Source organism: Protopterus annectens, chromosome 11.part0 (assembly GCF_019279795.1).
Source record: "Protopterus annectens isolate FY-2018-M chromosome 11.part0, PAN1.0, whole genome shotgun sequence".
Classification (NCBI taxonomy): Eukaryota; Metazoa; Chordata; order Ceratodontiformes; family Protopteridae; genus Protopterus; species Protopterus annectens.
Window position 1 is genome coordinate 1,289,942,227 of NC_056745.1, and position 20,194 is coordinate 1,289,962,420.

Sequence of the window (20,194 nt, forward strand, 5' to 3'; positions counted from 1 at the left end):
GAATCGAAAAAAACTTGAAAAGGTTATTATGTTATCAGAATTCCCCAATAACTTCCATCAGTCAAGGTCATACTTCTCCCTGTGGTGATTGCAATTTTTGTACTTATATTGAGATACAAGATAAATTTTGTCATCCGGATACACACAGGGAATTTATATTTCATGCTAAGGCCACATGTAGAACTTCGAATGTGGTCTATTTGGCAGAGTGCCAGTTATGCCATTGTTTCTATGTTGGGAAGACAAATAGACCTTTTAAGGATAGGATTCGAGAACATCTCTATAGCATCAGGAGACGTTCTGATAATAATGCACTTGTGAAACACGTCAGTAGGTTTGATGATAACCATTATTTTTTATTTAGGGCCATTGAGGTTATTACACCCAGTATTCGAAAAGGTGATATTAGGAACCATACTGAGTTTAGGGAGAACAAATGGATGATAGCTCTTAGGGCAGATAGGGGCAGTGGTTTAAATGACAGGGCTTCTATCAAACCTCTCTTAAAAAAACGAAGAATATGGAAGTGAGGTGTTTATGTTATTGTTTATGCTTATATACATATATATACACACACACACACACACACACACATATATATATATATATATATATATAGTCATTAGTATATCTGTAGATGTACATGTATTGTCTAATGTATGCATATCTTCATACCCTCATATTCCTTACTATTGTCATTGTCTTTAGATTCTGCACATTTAGGGTAGTACCATTTTATTTTGTATTTATCTAGATATCCATAGAAATGCCTTTTATGGTAACAGCTATAAGTGTTTTTATGTTCCTCAAGTGCTATTTCTTTAAGGGAGCATCTTAGCTTATTGATTTATTCTGTTAGTTAACAATTGCATGGATTTTGATTGGACCATGAGATTTTGAATTGTTTAAAAAGATCTAAGTTCTATGGTGCTGTTAAATGGTCTGATGAAGCTGATTTAATGAAAGCCCTTACCGTGTGCACTTTTATCGAATAAAGTATATGTTTTTATTTTATCTGGGACATCTTGGTTGCTTCGTTGAATTGTGTTGGTGTTTTTATTGTGATTAACATTGACTTTTCTCTTTTTTCTTTTATTTTCAGCATGGTCCCATTTGTGCACTGCTGCCCTAAGCTTAAGCGGCTAAGATCAGCACAGAAAATGGTTTAAATTTAAAAAAAAATAAACTATTTTTAATGCCAATGGCCTTATATGTGGCCATTGGCATGTGTATTAAACATAATACATGCTTTTACATGAGCTGTCATGCCTCCATTTTGTCAGATGCAGAAATGTATTCGGTTACTAGCCGAATACATTTCTGCACTGACACTGTTCTAGCACAGAGACCTGGCAGCCTGGTGGATCACAAAATCACCTCATTTGCATGGCTTTCACCAGCAAATTAGGTGATTTGTATATTTGCCGGTTTCCCATCCTTGAACAGTGTAGAGCTGCTTGTGCATGTGAAAACGGCACTTTCCTGGATTGCTCTGCAGCCATTTTCCACGCAGGAGCTCCTACACTGTTCCTGCATGGAAAATCAGCCTCCGTGAATCCCGGTGAAAGTCTGTCTGTATTACATACTGATTATAGGCATTCAGGCTACTGCTTGTCCTTCTTCAGATATAAAAATAAACTGATAAAAATGCAATTAAAATTAAGAACAAGAACTTTTTGTGCTTTCAATTTGACTCTGAGCAAATGGAGACTCAGATTCATATGCAGATCACAAGATTAATTTATATTAAAATACTTGCATTATATTTATGTACATTTTCCAGCCTGCTAATTTTTTATCTGCAAATTATGTAAATGCTTTAAAGAAGTACCACACCACTAAAATACTGATCTGGACACATTCAACCAACATTGAAAGGCCATTAGCCTTTGTTTGTATCGACTTTTCCCTATACACATTTGTTCTACTCGTGGTTGCTAGTCAGCTGTCGTCTGACTATGAACTTTCAAAATTGCACTCCTTTTGGCAGCTTATCATGGTGATAGGGGAATTGCTGCTTCTTAATGGAAAACATAAATGAACAGTATGCTATTTGTCAATCTAAAATATCTCATAAGAAGGTTCAGTGTTTATCAGAACATTTTTTTGTTCAATTTTCGGTCTGTTCTTCTACTGACCATCTAGCTCTTCTTTGTAGATTTGCTACTGACCAATTTCTTCCCCCTATATCAAAGTCTTAAGGCTTGGCCATCAGCTGAGGGTGATCAGAATAAGAACAAGGTCATAATCTGCATGGAGGAATGTGGTTTTACATTTTAAAACCTAAACTTACTACACAAGTCCAGCAATCTGCTTAGGGTTGGTCAAGCAATGTATGCATCAGTGAGGGCATGCCATGGTCATTCAGTTCTGAGATTGATGTAACTATGCCAGAATGCTTGTTTACCTTGAAATCAGAACTTCCAGGTACTCTCCAGACATCACTGTGGAGTCTAACATGGACCATAAACCGTGGACACATGACCCATTCCTTCCCATGAAAAAGAGGTGAACCAACTAAATTGCATCACTCCATTCTTAACCATGCAGTTCTGTCACTGCCATGAGTTGCTAATTTACTTGGGTTGTCTAGGAAATAATCAGGGCCTTCTCCGCCTATTGTGTTGGTGCTATTATGCATTGATAAAATACAATTTATTTTGTAGTTATTCAACCTGCCATGCTTTCTTAACTTGTAGATAAGATATGCAATCTTAATTGTCTTTCATGTAGGAAAACTATATTTATCAATAAGTGTATAGATACAGCTAGCTGATTTACAAATAAAGTTGACTTTTGATGTAATTTTACTAGTGATTTCCCCAAGTAGTTCTAGGCATAATCTGATCAGCATCTCATTTAAGTATGTTACAATGTGTTCACTTGATCTAATTCCTAAAAATCTTTTGCCCATTCATTTTCAACATAGTAATTACATCTTTAATAGAGGTTATTTCCCCTCTGCATTCTGCCTGAAATGAAGCCACAGCTTTACCAATTCTCAGAAAATCTTATTTAAAGTCTTACATTAAGGAAAATTACAGACCTATTTCTAACATTACAATGGAAATATAAGTGAGAAAAGCTGCCTATATCTAGCTTGAATGTCAGCTAATATCCCATACCCTAAACAAAGATTTTTCCATCTGGATTTGGACTAAGAATGTATAGAGACACTGTGAGGAAGACTAGTTAGGACAGCACAGTGGCACATCAGGTAGATTTGTCATCTCACAGCAAGAAGATCTCTGGTTCAAATCTCAGCTGCTGTGCCTTCTGAGCAGAGTGAGTTTGTTCTCAATAGTTTTGTTTGGGTTTTCTCTGGGTTCTCCATTTTCCTTTCACATTCCAAAGACATCAGTAAGTGGATTGGACTCTCTAAATTGACCATTTGTATGAGTGGGTGGTATGGAAGAGCAACCATGGCAGGGTTAGCCACCTAGTGATGTGAAAATTGATTTTAGATAGCAGCTGTAACACCCCAACCCATGTGTAAAATGTGGTTGATGTCTTGATGGCTTGTCAGTATGGAGACAACAGGGGGATACATTATTACCTAGGGATGAAAAACACTAGATTCTCATTTTCCTTATTCTAACTTTTTCTTTTTAACCTGTTGATCATGACATTTTGACAAAATGTTTTCTGCCTTACACATGGTATTAATTCCATTATCCTTATCTGGTTTATTGCTATTTTCATAACTGTATTCACTATGTGTTAGTGGTCAAAAAATCCTCACAGTTATCCAGTTCAGTGTGGTGTACTACAAGATTATGTCTTGTTTCCCTTACCTTTTTTGATATTGTAAATTTAAAAGTTTGCAATTTTGCATCTGCACTTAATACTAATATTCGTTTTTTTCTGTCAGCACAATAAATGTGAACTTGAATTTTGATCACATGGATGACTGCACATGCCACAAGCATAATTGCAAGTTGTCATTAATGTTGTTTCTTACATACAACTTGATATATTTTAGCATACCATACTTTATTTCTCTTTAGTCATAGGTCAGTATCCAGACATGTCCTGTACCTGCTGACAGTCTGGTTCATTGATTAATGTGTTGAATCATTACCTGTATTGTCTGTTCTGTCTTTGGTTGAACTATACAGTGAAGATCTGCTCAGTGATGTAGTTATTAAAACTGTATCAAGAGCTAGATTTCCAGTTTGCTTGTCAGACTGGATGAATTTGTTGTGTTTACATGTTCTTTCCATATTTGAGTAGTTATGTAGGATCATTGCAGCAATTTCTAAGCAAGTGATCTCAAGGATAATAAGATGCTTAGACATATAGATTGTTAAGTGGACGTTCATAAAAGTTCTATCTGCCCTTTACAAGTATATAATAGTTCTCATCTCCAAAATCAATCAATCAAAGCCATATATGATAACCCTGTTTTAAATTTGTGTTTAGTCATGTATACATTCATCAACAAAGTTGGCCAAACACACACATCAAGGATATTGGGATGGAAATCTTCAAAATAAATGTCAAACAGTAGAGAGGCCATCAGTGGTTCGTGTGGTACCCAGTAGTTATGATTTTACTTTCCGAGAGTGTACCAACAACTTTCAGTACTTTAGATCTTTGGATAGCCAGTTTACAGTCCAGTACGAGTTTACATTAACTATGTCTAAAATATCAATAGTGCAAGCATGAGGAATTGTGGCAAAAGCATTGGCCTGATCAAGATAAGCAGAATGTACAGAGTGACTACTCCCCACAGACTCTATGACTATTTTAAAGAAGTTTACCAAATTCAAGAGACAGGAACTGCCTTTCACAAAACCAAAGTGAGTGGGGTTTAGATTAGTTAAGTTGTCTATAGCTGCAAAAATTAGTTCTGCTATGATTCATTCCATGACATTGCATAGAAGGTAATGGGGCAAATTGGCCTATGATAACCAGGGTCTGTAGAGGGACCTAACTTGTTCAGAGGAGTTACAGTGGCTGTTCATCAAACATCAGGATTAAACAGGCTGAGGTTGGACAGTTTAAGAAGAGGCTCAGACAGTGCAAATTTGGCACTGATATGACTACAGCCTGATGTTTTATTTGGTCTAACAGAACATTAATTTTAGCTTTTGAAAGGGATTCTAAGACTTGTTACAAGATGATTTCAGGAGAAACTAAATTTTTAAGTATAGTGGGTGAAACAATATGAGTATGTTAAAGTTAGCTCTAAATTTGTCTGTTAATGTTTTCTATATCTTCCTTTTTTGCATTAACAATGTTCATATGTCTGTTATGTACTTGGAGCTTTTCTCCCCGGGCCTCCGCTGAAAATGGACATGTATCCAGTCGGACTCTCCCGGTTAACAAATGTAAAATAAATAAATAAATATCCTCAGGAGTGGAGGGAGTGACACTATTATGCATGAGCTCAGTGCATTGTTGGACATTATTCCTTAATTTCTTGATGAAACTGGAAAAAGACTTGAAGATTTTTTTGGTATCTGTAGTTTCTACTCTACATACTAATCTACCTTTAGTGGGTTCTCTAAATCCAATGGACTGACAGTTATAAACTGATCCTAGCGATGCATATAACTGTGATTATGCCCTGCAATAAACTAGTTGCTAACCTAACCTGTTCTTGTGAGGTTCTACTCTCTCTGCAATAGTCTAAACTACATAAAGTGGGCAGTGGCAATAGATATGGATCAATTTGTTTTGCGGAATGGAGGCAATTTGTTTTGCAGAATAGAGGCAACTATTTGGAAACATTAACAGAGCAAGGATGATCCAGAGGGAAGGAGAATGTAAGAAGATGCCCCTATTATCAGTGGGTCTTGAGGCAGAAGAAGCATTTTATAAAGTTAAATGAGATTTTGAAAGCAGGACAATGAAAAGGTTGCATTCCCTGATAGAATAATAGGGTTAAATAGGAGAACATATGAAGTGTCAGAGGCAAAAATTAAGTTGGGCTGGGTCCTCTCTGACAAGCTGTATTTGAGCAGAAGAACCAGGCAAGGGTATACTCTTTTCCCTTGCTATCTGCTTAATATTTAGAGCCACTGACAGAGAAAATAATGGACTTGTATATCCAAGTATGTACTCAAGAATAGGCAGTCTTATTTGCAGATGATATTATTTTGTATTTGATAAATCCAGGAAAAGGGCATTTTGGTTTTGTGGAACCTGTTGAGGCTGTTTTAGGTCTTTTCTGGATATAAAATTAATGAAGATAAAAACAAAGGCTATAACAGTAAACTACATACCCAAAAATGAATTGGTTTAATGATCCCCAAATTGTGGGGTATATGAAGTATTTATGTGTATGTATTAAACTGTATTCTGTTATGGCAGCTAAGGGTAGGTGGGAACAGGTTCAACAAAAGATAATACAAAAAAATGAAAAACTGTAGGCTTTTGATTATGAATATGGAGAGTAAGATACAAGCAATGATATAAGAAAGAGGTTTATAGTACCTTAATTTCATATGCAGACCAAGCATATTTTTATCTACCCAAGGAGGTGTTGTAGATGGCAATTTATAAATAGTTTAAGGTATTTATTTGAGAGGGAAAGAAAGCAGGAGTTAAGTGAGATAAGTTTATTTTCCCCAAGGAGCAATGTGTTTTGCGTATACTTGATTTGCAAGGATACTTTAGAGCTATGCAGTTAAGGTGGATATGCATAACACAAGGAAAAGGTTATAAATCAAAGTGGAAAGAGATGATCATGAAAAGGAGTGGTGGAAGTTGAGAAATAAATTGAGACAGCAGGATGTTGGATGCAGGCTCTTAAGGAGGATAATTAATAACCAAACAGAACATTATATTCCAAATGTATCAGAAAGTGTTCTAAGAACTAAGCCAACATATCAATGGAGAAAGGAGATTTTATCAATAGAGATGACTGCAAGTCGGTGCAGAAAATAGGCAAGAGGGAGTTGGACTTTCCTGTCATTATTTAGTAAATTTAATCCTCACTGATTTGCCACAAAATCACAAATTTTATGAAGAACAGACCAAAAACATGAGGCAAAAATCTGGACATTCTGCGAAAATATGGGCAGTTCAGTGGTATGGGTTGGGTAAGACCAAATAGAAGTTTGGATTGCTGGATAGAGACTGCCTTCCTAGAATATAGGCAATGAGTAAGGGATAGAGGAGTGATAAGTGAAAGACCAGCTATACAACATTTTTACGATGTGTCTAGAACAGAACCAGCTTTTAAAGAAAGTATAATTAGTAGAGCACATGAAATATTTCATGGTAACTAAAAGAGTCATTCAGAGGAGATTAGAAAAGTATGGAAGTGTTTTATAGGTATGTTTATACCCCAAGCAGATTTCAGAGTATTTTTCCTCAGGTAGAGAGCAAATGCTGGAGATATGGTTTGATAGAAAAAGTTAATTGGGAATATTTGTTCTGGGAATGCAATGTGTTGGCAGATTTTAAGTTTCATCAGAATTGTTGAGGGAGCAAACTGTAGTTAAGGAAAAATTATTTTGAGCTGTGACATAGGCTCTGAATAGTCTTGATGTGGTAAGGCCTTACTAAATATAATGCTACTGGCTGCCAAAAAAACAATTACTAGAAAGTGGAAATCAAAATTTAAAACAGTTGTAACTGAAGTACTAAATATTGTAAAACAGATAAAACAACTGTAAATGGGATGCTTTGAAAAAAGAAGGAGAAAATTACACATAAATAATAGGATTCTGTGGGAACAATGCATTCAAGCAAAATTACTAAGCCTTGTGGACATTGTTGCAAACTTTGGAGCCATACACATTTTGTCCATTGGTTCCTTTGTAAACAGCCTTTCCTGTCTCTCTTCCCAATCTTTTCTAACCTTCACTGATTGATTCTTATAGCTATTATGCAATATTTTATATGCCCTGCAAATTATCCCTTTTTAACTGCAGCTTCTGTTCTAGATGCAAAAACTTTACCAAAAAGTATTGTTTTGTTTAGAACTCAAATATCCCTTTTTTCTTTACCAATATTCTTATATCAATCACTGTTAGTGAAGGTCGTTGCTAACATGCAGTTTAAACTTCTGCTTGGCCTCATACCAAACTATTGCATTTCAATCTCTGTTTGTTCCCACTACACAGGTTTCTTTCCTTTTCCAATTTTCTCCAGTAAAATCATGTTCCTCTGACCTATTTTCTATTTTTTTAAACACCTTTATTGAATTATCACTTGTGACATATATATACCGCTAGTTGCAGTCATCCTTATTGGCAAAATCTCCTTTCTTCATTCCCATGTGAGCTTAGTTCTTAGAATACTTTATTCTTTGTAAGCAATAATACCTGACAGTGTGTGTGTTAATCTGTAATTAATGCCCGCCCAGGGGTGTTACGAGGCCCAATGTCACATGGGTACATTCGATTTTTGAGACTGTGCATGTTTGGAAACATAATGGGATATTTAATTTTTAGTACTGGGTTACATTGTGATGCCTGTGTACAGGTCCAGTAATCAAGGAGCCTCATTCCTCACCACTAACACCAATGAGGGACGTGCACATTGGGAGGATGATAAGTACACACACAGTAAAATACAATTTTCCTTAAGAGCACACAGAGATCACAGTTTGTCTGGGGCTGGTTTCTCCCTTTACCTCAAGATTCCCAATAAGACTCCCCACTGGCACAGCTATAGGATTCTGATCTCAGCTGAGTGGTAAAGCCAAAACCTCCAGCACCCTCTCTGTCCAACCAGTGCTTTGTGTCCCTGCCCAAGTAGCTGACACACATACACTTTGAGATTTGATTTATATACAAACACACAGACACTCCTGGGGAAGGCTGGCACAGGTTCACTAGTTATGTCCCCTTCTGCGCAGACTATAAGGCAGTAATCACTGTCATCAACCACTATCAGCTACTATAAAGGCCCACACTAAAGGGTGTCCAATTCTACTGTGTAATGTTACTGTTATCCAATTGGTAAGTGTGACCAGAACTTTTACGGCTATTCTAGAGTGGACTATACAGTATCACCAAATAAATATGCAAGTACTCTTAAGAGCTTAAATATCTCTATGCAAAACCAGCCACAATTAAAAGGTTTAAAAATATTTAATAATAAATAATAAAACCACAAGACAATACTCATTAACTTAACTCAGTGACAATAGAGTTCAGAAATCACAGGCAACACTTTAAATTAACATAGTAGGACAGTCTTACAGAAATATAGAAAACATCTAACTAATCTTGCTATACTCCTATCTATCTCTAAGAGAAACTAAGTTCTAAATAACTTACCTACAGAGCAAGGCAATTACTGGTGAGTTGTTAACAGGTCCAGAACAAAATACAAACTGTACTCACTCTCTCTGGGATAGTTCTTAAGTTAATAATGCACATTACTGCTGGGTAGCTAGATGGCATCACTATTTGACACTTGTATCTAGTTCCCAGGTTAAACAGATACCAACAGAATTTAACATGTCTCTATAAAAAATATTTTATCTCTTAGAAGCTGACACGTCTCTATTAGAAGCTTGCCAGAAACTGGAAGTCGTAAGACAATTACCTTGGAAACCTGTAATTACCTCTGTTTCAAACAATAGAAAGAATTTCCAGCTGCAGACATTCTGTCTACTAGTTCTGGTGAACACACTCATACAATTATTTATTTATTTTCTCAGAGTTTGCAAGTTAACTCTGTATATTCCAGCTTTTACTATGAAACCATACATTTGCTTTGGCATATAATTTATACACATTTCTGCTCTTTTCCAGCAGGGTGCACTGTGGTTACAATCTTGAAGCTCAGTACAGTACATATAGTTTTTTTACATTTCTAAGGCAAGCATACAAATCATATTACTATTCATGAATGACAGAATTATTTACAAAATTATATCTAGCTGGGCTGGCAGTGTCACATACATACTCTAGTGTTATCTGCCTCAATGATAGAAAATTATAAAAATGAACAGAAAGGCCTTGTACAATATATTAGCTAGTTATAAAACGTCATCTATGGCACAGGAAAGCCACAACACCTATCTACAAATCAAGAATCACTCATTATTAAAACCCAATGCCAATTTCCTAGTTGATCTAAACTATCTAATTATAGACTGTGAAACCTATACCAGCAGTAGTGCATAAACACATAAATTCCTGAATGTTGTCAACAGAAATGCTCTGAAACAAATAGTCAAGAGTACCCATGGGGGATTAATATATTGGATCTTGTTCTTACTAATACTGGAACATCTTGCATCATCCTTTGCATATTTTCATCACTTGTTAGGTCTGACCATAAAGCAGTCTCTTTTAAAATAAAACTGAAACAAGAGATCCCTTCCATCCAAGGTAACTCTAGAAATGTGTTTATTACACACTATGTACTCCTGCATGATGCATTGGCAAACATCAAATTCCCATTAAACCCAGTTAACTTGACTATGCAGAAATGTACACCACCATACTATACTATCAGGTAAACAGCCGCACAGATGCAGCTGTACCACATAGAAATAAGTGTAGGGCAAACCTCAGAAACAAATCCACATTGTGGAATCATAATAACAACATGGTTTATAATAAAAGGAAAATAATTTTGGCCAAAAGTAAGAAAAGTAATTTCCAGAATATTAGAGTCCTTGTCATTTAAATAAACAACTCAGGAGCTTAATAAAATCCACCAAAGCCAAGTTTGAGGCTATAATAGCTACTCAAGCCAAAGGCTTTCACAAGGCATTTTTCATTTATGTTTGTAATCTCAAAAGTACAATGCAGCAATGTGCTGCGCTGATTGTGAATGATGTTACCTACAATGAGGCTGAAGACAGAGATCAGGTGCCAGGATCTGCCACATAACACATGCACTCAGGTCACTCAACAATAAGTACAAATATGGCACTGTCATTGTCCATGTTGGTGTGAATGACCTGAGACGTACCTCCCTGGACTACATAAAAAGAGACATGGAGGAGCTCTCCGATCTTGTATCCCAGGCAGGTATGACCCTAACCCTGAGTAGCATCCTGCCATCACCCAGAATGATACCACAGTACAAGGACAAAATGATTGACTTCAACAATTGGCTAAGCTTCTGGTGTCATTCTAAGGGGATCCATTATTTGTCTGCCTGGGACGACATGATCGGCAAACCACGATGCTTTGCCAGAGATGGCCTGCACCTGTCGCCCTTAGGATTCCGGATACTGGCTAAGGCTCTTGCCACCCCTATAGTGCCTTTTTTAGGCAAGATTCAAATGACAAATTCACCACTTTAACAGGCACAAGCAAGCAAAATCTCAGGGTAATGCTACTCAGTGCTAGAAGTCTAAACCTCAAAATGCACTCACTCGAGTCACTCCTTAAAATGGAGAACACTGACATCTGTGCAGTGACAGAGACCTGGTTCAAAGCTCCAGAGAGCACCTCTGCATTACCAGGCTACAATTCATACCACATCTTTTGGCCACCTAACCCAGAACGAAGCACTAAAGGTGGAGGCGTGTCCATACTGATTAAAGATATCCACACCTCCAGGCTAGTTGCACAGCATAATGCATCCGAGATTATCCAAGTGCAACTAACTCTGGGCAAGACCGCAATCCAAATTGTAGCTTGCTGCAGACCCCCCACCATGCCCCAGGATTCCCACTCCTCATTTCTTGATACACTGGAAAGTATTAGGTTACAACCCAACACCCTAATAATGGGTGATTTCAACTACCCCACCATTAACTTGGAAAACTACTCGTATACCAACTCTTTTGCTCAATGTTTTCTAGAATTCATAAATTCCAATGCCTTGGATCAACTTATTCACACCCCCACCAGGAGCAGCAATATCTTAGACCTGGTCATTACCAACATGGGAAACCGGTGTTCCACACTAGAGGTCAATTCCTTGTTGGTCAGATCCGACCACAAGCTAATCAGCCTAGACATCCACATCCCACCCCCACCCCCAATTAGGGAAACTATTGTAAAAAACTTCTCCAAAGCCAACTTCACACTTCTTAAGACAGAAGTGGCAAACTTCATGAAACCCATGCAGGCGGACAATAGAGGTATGACTGCTGAATCCTACACAAATGCACTTTATAAGCACTTACATGAGTGCATGGATCATGCTATCCCTAATAGAACCAAGATGTTATCTTCCAAAAAAAGGAAGCCAATCTGGTGGTCCTCTGCCATAAACAAACTCTACAACAGAAGAAAGAAACTGTTGCAAAAAAAGAGTAAAATCCCATGACTGGAGGAACTCCCTGGTCAACCTCAGTAATAAGCTGAGATCCCTCATAAAATCCTCCAATGCTAGTTATGAAAACAAAATTGCCACTGACTCTAAAGACAACCACAAAGCATTCTATAGCTATGTCAAGAATCTCAATGGGATCACTCAGCTCTGCTCTGAGTTACAGCACAATGGCACTAAATATACAGAACCAACTGATATTGCCAACATCCTAGCAGATAGGTTCAGTGCTAACTTTACCCCCGTCTCACCCCCTAGAGGGCCCATCTCTATACCGGAAGAATGCAAAGTTCCTATAATCATGGCTGCACAGGTAAAAAACACACTCTCCAAAGCCAAGAACACAGCATCCATGAGACCTGACAATATCCCAGGCTGCATTCTACACAAACTACAGAATGAACTGGCACCCTGCCTAAGTACCATGTTCAATCATAGCCTCACCTCAGGCTTTGTACCCACTGAATGGTGCCCCGCGACGGTTATCCCACTCCACAAAGGGGGAGCCATGACGGACCCCGGGAACTACCGTCCCATTAGCCTGATGAGCCTGGTCTGCAAGGCCATGGAATGTATCATCGTGGAACTCATAAACAAAGACATTGGTAATCTCCAAACTCTGGACCTTACCCAGTTTGGATTTGTAAAATGTAGATCATGTCTCCTAAACCTGATTGACTTCTTTGAAGCAGTCACCAAAGCCATAGATGAGGGTAAAATGGTTCACACAGCTTATCTAGATCTCGACAAGGCTTTTGACACCATCCCCCACTCTGGAATTCTAGATAAGCTCACTAAACTAGGTATAAATCCCTATGTCACAAGATGGGCTGCCAACTGGCTCATGGACAGAACCCACACTGTAAAAGTAGTGGATTCCAAATCCGACTTCAGACCAGTGACAAGTGGAGTACCACAGGGTTCAGTCCTGTGTCCTTTCCTGTTTGGTATCTACTTCTCTGAAGTGCAGGCTAACACAGAAGGTCTTTGGCTAACAAAGTTTGCAGAAAACTGCAAACTAGGAGCCATAATCAAAACTCCTAATGATGTGGACAAACTACAAAAGGGCCTCAGTGAGACAGATACCTGGTGTTAAAGCCATGGCCTGAAGTTCAATGCCAAAAAGCGTACTGTCATCCCCTTTGGTAAAAACTCTGTTCCCATGAACTACCACCTAGCTGGTAGTCTACTTAATGCTGAAAATGTGATGAGACCTTAGGACACAGGTGGACAGTAGTCTCTCCTTTGATAATCACATCGCCACAGTGGTCATTGAATCCTTCTACGTGGCTCATCTCATCACAAAAGGATTCTCATCCAGAAAAAAAGAGATCATTGTTCCCCTCTACTCATCAGTCATTAGACCCATTATAGAGTACAACGCCCCTTTTGGTATGTACCTCACAAGACATCTACAACAACTGGAAAGACCACAGAAGTACCTCACAAAGAGGATTACTGGCCTCAAACAAATGCCCTATGCAGACCGTCTCAAAAAACTACAGCTTTACTCCATTGCATATTGCCTACTCAGGGGTGATCTCTGCCTAACATACAAAGCTATGTCAAACCCAGAGCTGTTGGACATGCTCCACTTAAAGAAAGCCCAATCCCTCCGAACTACACACTCTAGGGACCTAAACCTTGTCACCACAATAAACAGAACATGCTGGAGGGATAGATTCCTGTCCCAGAGACTTCCCATACTCTGGAACAGACTACCTATGTCAAACAGAGCTTCTCATTAGCACTCTTCAAGAAAAACTTGATGATTGGATGGGAAATGGGAAATTCACCCCAGGGATCACTTCTGTGGCTCTGCTAGACAGGGGCACAGGAAAATACTTTTCTTGGGTGGCGAAAGCCAAGGTACATTTTTTTGGCTAGGCTTATATAGGCCCTAGGGCCAATAGTCTAGTATCTACCTATGAACTTATGAACCTATAAGACATAGCAAGCCTATGGAGCAATAAAGTTAGCTCTAACTTTACCCCTCCTCCCCTCTGTCTGTCTCTCAAGCTATACCTGAAACTGTCTTACCGCCAGCTATCATACAAGACAACGTCCTAAAAGTGCTATCAAACTTAAAATACTGTATTATCATCCCTGACAAATATCTGATATATCTTAAATAGCCTGAAGCATGATTTACATAGGGAAACTCCAAACACTGGACCCATCTCAGGTTTTATTCATCAAGGGTAGGTCATGTTTACTCAACTTGGTGAATTTTTTTTTGGAAAGGTCACAGAAGCAATGGAAGAAGGTAAAATGGTACACACCACATACCTCAGCATGACCAAATCTTTTGACACAATTCCTCACTTAGGCATAGTAAAAAAGCTAATTAAACTGAGCATAAACCCCCATGTCACCCACTGAATTGCCAACTGGTTCAGAGTAGGATGGAGATAATCAAAATAGGGTAAATTACCTCCACAAAGAGACCAGTCACTGCAAATTACCTCCACAAAGAGACCAGTTACCAACGGAGTCCCCAGGGTTCTGTGCTGGGACCTCTCTTGTTTGGAATCTACTAATTTGAAGTAAAAGCCAATATCAAATGGTTCTGGATGACTATACTCTCAGATTACTGCAAGCTAGAAGCAGTCATTGAATCCCCAAATGACTTAGCCATCCTGCAGAAAAGTTTTTCCAAAATAAATAACTGGTATCAAAATCATGGATTGAATCTTAATGCCAAAAAATGCATTATTGGATACTTTAGGAAGTCATCAACCCCAGGAAACTAGTACATTGATAATATGTCCCAAAGGGTTGACCCAGTTGTTCAGGATTTGGGAACTTGTGTAGATAGTGACCTAACTTTTGTTTAACATGTGTCCACTGTTGTAAGAATGTGCTTCTATATTGCACAGCTTATAAACAAAGGGATTGTGTCTAATCTAGGGATGTTGTTGCCCCCTTTTGTTCAGCATTCATTAGGCCAGTTGTTCATTGCAAAGCCCCCTTTGGCATGTATCTGTCTGGACAAATGCAACAACAGGAAGGCCCACAAAGATGTCTTATTAAAAGGATACAAGGTCTAGACAACACGCCCTACATAAGCTGACTCAAAGACCTGTCACTATACTGATTATCCCACAGACTGCTAAGAGGTGACCTCCTGTGTCTGGCATACAAGGCACACTCCGGCATATACATGTGTATATGACTGTGTTATATATGATTCAATGTACCAAATGTCAAACATGAAATAGCGGCATTAAGAAGTTAGAAAGTACATCATATCAAACCCCTCTATATTGAACTTAACAATTAACTATTTCCTTTGCTGATCTTCACACTAAAACCTCTCTTAACATTAGCCTCAAATTCATCAGAATAGTGCCAGCATTACAGCAAGTTTTTTTTTTCCTTTTTGTTATTGTTAAGGTAAAGTGTAGGATTAGGTTTAGGGGAAGACCTCCTATTCTCCTTAGTAATGGGTGCTAACCCTACCATTGTCCCTTCCCCATATATAACCCTTCCAATAACACTACCATTACACAAGATAGAGTCAGACACACAAACATGCAAAATCCCACACTACCGACAATACATCTACCACCTTACCAAACCTTGACCCAAAACAGAAAATACACATATTCACACACAAACATAGAAATCCTATCCCAGCTCAAACCTAACCTAACACTTAAACACATGCACAGACACTTACTCTCTCCAAACCCCACTCACCTATCTCAATGCACAGACCATCTACATTTTGGATATTTGGCTATCTCTACATTTAGCATTATACACCACTCCTAGCATTAGTTGTGCAAATGTACATTCCACAAAAATGCAGGGGAACCATATACCCATCTAGCTGTACACACACAATAAGCTTTCCACCAGCAGTTTCCAACTTGTATGTGTTGAATCAGCCCTCAGCTCCCATCAGAGTGCAGAATAAAACTCTCTAAATGTAAAAGAAACTGGTTTTGAGCCATATGACCTACCTATGGATCTGAATGAATGGGCCAGGAGCAATAGGCTCAATACTCAAGTGTGAAAGCTGAGTCAAAAACCATACACGGATGGATAGATAGATAGAAGCACAATAAAATAAAACAATACAGATCAGATAAAATACAAATGTCAAAAGACTGTTCTTGGATTATTTAAACATCATAAAGTAGGGAATGCAAGCTTTAGGGTTACCATCTAACCATTTTACAACTAAACCCACTTAAAAGACAGAAAAAAAAATATTGATAAAAAAAGAGAACCATGAAACTTAAATTTAATATTGATTCTCATAGTGCATTTTGGAATTTTGTTTATAATGTCAGATGAAATTATATGTGGTTAACATTTCAAAAAAAAATTTAATATTGACCTGATAAGGACAAAGGTTCATAGCCACCATACAGAGTAAGTCAGTAGACTATAGCAGTTTACAGCCGCTGTGCAGCAAGAAATACGCTGACCATGGAACACACAGCACAACACAACAGTGCATGCACACAGCTATAAGTAGTATAATAAATGCAACAAAAGCACATTTTAAGCAGCATTAGTCCAGATGTACCATAGCAGAACACAGATAAGACAAATCCTTCAAACATGTTGTATGAAAAAATCTGAAAGGGTGCAATAATCTCTTAGTATAAAAATCATAGGACGGAAGGAGCTGAAATTTTCTACAAGGCACCAGGAAAGAGTATTATATTCTGTTTCTTTTTGGTTATTCAAATGTAACCTATGAATGGATTACAAGGCTATCTCTGTTCTGGTTGTCTTTGAAGGTATATGTCCAGACTGTATCACTGAGGAAGCAAACAGCAGATCAAGGAAACTACTATTAAAAATAAATCTATCCTGCCAAAGCTATACTGTTGAATCTGAATCTTGTGGTGACCACATGAATAGCCAGTGCCAGCCAAAGAGTTTATCGGGCAAGTTAGGATTAGAAATAGATTGCCAAGCCTTGCCTCTGCATCCTAAACATACCACATATATACCTATGGAGAATTTAGATTCACCAGTCAGCTTACTACATGTCACTTATTCAGAGCTTTCCTGCACCTGGCTTGGACTCCTGTGACTGCAAGATGTTGGGTTGCATCTAAAATCATCTGTGGACCTACAAAGCTGATATAAGTATTTTTGTTGTGCACTTGCTGTAGCTACCTTGGTGCTATTTAACAGTTATGTGATGCATTTATTGATTTTGTTGAAATTATTATTGTTTTTCAGCCTGCACTTGTTAAAGACTTGGTAAAGGAATGCCATCTGTTTGTTACTGTGCTGCTCTTAAGTTGTTTTAATAGTATTCTGATCTTTCCTAATCTCCTCTGATGCTGCAAAATCTGTTCTGAGTGTACCAAAGTTCTCCTGAGTTTGTCAAAATATTTCAAAGTTTTGCAAAGTTTTTCTCTGTTTGTAGAAGTTCTACTATATTTGCACAGATTTCTGTGTTTGGGAACTTTTCTCAGGATTTGTGAATTTATTTCCAAGGATTCCTGATACTGCAGGAGTTCTGCCTTTTTTGTAAAGCATTTGTTAGTGCGCTTGAGCTCAAAAACTGATCATTTTACATTGAGAGGGTTTTATTCTGCATTCTGGTGTTAGCAGAGGGCTGACTCAACCCATCCATGTTGGAAGCTGCTGGTGGAAGGCTTGTTGGTTGTTCATCTTATTGGCTTGAGGTCTTAACTGTATAAAAGTTTTTCATCCTGTTGGTATAAAATCTTCATGTTTGAGCGATGTGCAAATGCAGTTATCCATGCCATGTATATAAGCAAACCTCTCCAGTTTAAAATCCTGTATAGTAAACACTCTCCATAATCTCCCACTGTTCATAGCTTCTCAAACAGTTGTCAGTTTGTGCAGAGGGCAGCACCACTGCAGGTAATCTAATAATATACTATAAAACAGTCTCACTTAAACCTTTAAGTGACACTTCCCTACTCATTCCCATCTACTAAAGATCTTGTATAATAGACAGGCACTTTCCTATCATCTCTGCTTCTGATCTGGTGGATATGGGTCTCTTGAGGCAGTGTAGTAATTGCGTCATGATCACTGACAGCCATTTAATTTCAGAACAGGCAAACAGTGTGTGAGAGATATATATGCACAATGTCATTGGAGGCAAAACTCTCACATGCACACATGAAAAATGCAAACCAGGTTGTCAGAGTGACACCAAAAACACTCACCACCAACATTAAGGAACAAACATCTAGGCCAACATATGCAGAGTTACTCACTTGTAGTCTACCTAAACCTCCAAGACCACCTAAGAGCATTTCTCAGCAGCCCTGTGCATACTCAGAAAAGACAGCACCTCACACAACACATAACTCTGAAAATCACAGTAGCCCCATTTCTAAGCCCATAAGGCAACACATCACACAGCCAAACATTGTAGTTATTGGGGATTCCATTCTAAGACATTTGATGTTCCCCTTACCAGGCTAATGAAGGAGCAGATCACAGTGAGCTGTCTGTATGGAGTCAGGATCGACCAGATCATGCATTCACTTAGGTCTTTAAACCACAAGTATCGCTATGGCACTGGCACTGTCATAGTCCGTGGTGGCATAAATGACCTAAGATGTACCTCACTGAACTACATGAAGAGAGACATGATGGGGTTCTCTGAATATGTGTCCCAGGCAGGTATGAATCTAGCCATAAGTAGCATCCTAGCTTTACCAATGATAATGCCCTGGTACTAGCAAAAAATGATTGACTTCAACAATTGACTTAGTTTCTGATGTCCCAACAAGGAATCCAGTATCTGTCAGCCTGAGGCGACATGATTGCAAACCACAATGCTTTGCCAAAGATGGTTTGCAGTTGTCACTACTTGGCTTACATATATTGTCAAAAACTGTATCTATCCCCATAGTGCCTTTTTTAGGCTACTCCAAGTTGTCAAACCCTCTAACAACAAAAATCACCCAGGATTACCTAAAGGTACTGCTGCTCAATGCTAGGAATTTAAATAAAAAAATGCACTCCCTGGAAGTAGTCCTCATCCTGGAGAATGCAGACATATGTGCAGTCACAGAAACATAGTTCAGAACTATGGAAAGCAGCCAAGGCTACAATGGCTTTCATATACTTCAATCCCCCTCAGCTCAGGATAAAACAAAGGGAGGAGGTGTCTCACTGTTCAAAAAGGATAAGTACACTGCAAGACTGGTCCAATAACATGACGTTCATGAGCTGCTCCATGCCCAACTAACCATAGGTGCAAGCCCCTAACATATCCTTGCTAGCTACAAATCCCCTAGCATGAGTCTGGAAACCCACACCTCCTACTTAAACCTACTAGAATCTCTTAACATTCAGCTTAACACCATACCTATGGGTGACTTCAATTACACCGCCACAAACTTGTAGACTGATATGACCCATAATTCACTTGTTCAGAGGTTTATGGACTTTGTCAATGTAAACACCTTGGAGCAATTAGTTTGTGCCCAGATAGAGGTACAAATATCCTAGCCTATTACTCATGAACATAGGAGGATACTGCTCCCTCCCATGCATTAACTCCTCACTAGTAAGATTTGACCACAAAATGATCTCCTTTAGTATTAAAACTAACCTAGATCCCCCATCAAACTCCAAACCTGCTAAGAACTTTGCTAAGGCCAATTACCTCAGACTAAATGACAGCTTATTATACTTCCAAGCCCTTTCAAACTCAGATGACACTAAGGCCTTCTCCATGCTGTACATAAAATCACTGTATAGTCATATTCATAGTTGCATAGAAGAGGCAGTACCTGTCTGAGTCAAACCTATGATTATTGGCAAAAATAAACCACATTGGTTGATCCCTAGCATAAATATGATTTAAACTCTTCCCTGCTGCTGCAAGCACTCATGTCTTCTGCTTTCCTGTAAGTATCATGTAGCCCTTTTTAAATGCTAAATCTATCTAGCTACTGTTATATTAAATCCATTCATGCTTATTTACTGCTGCATGTGACTTTAACAATTGCACAGATTACTTGCTGAA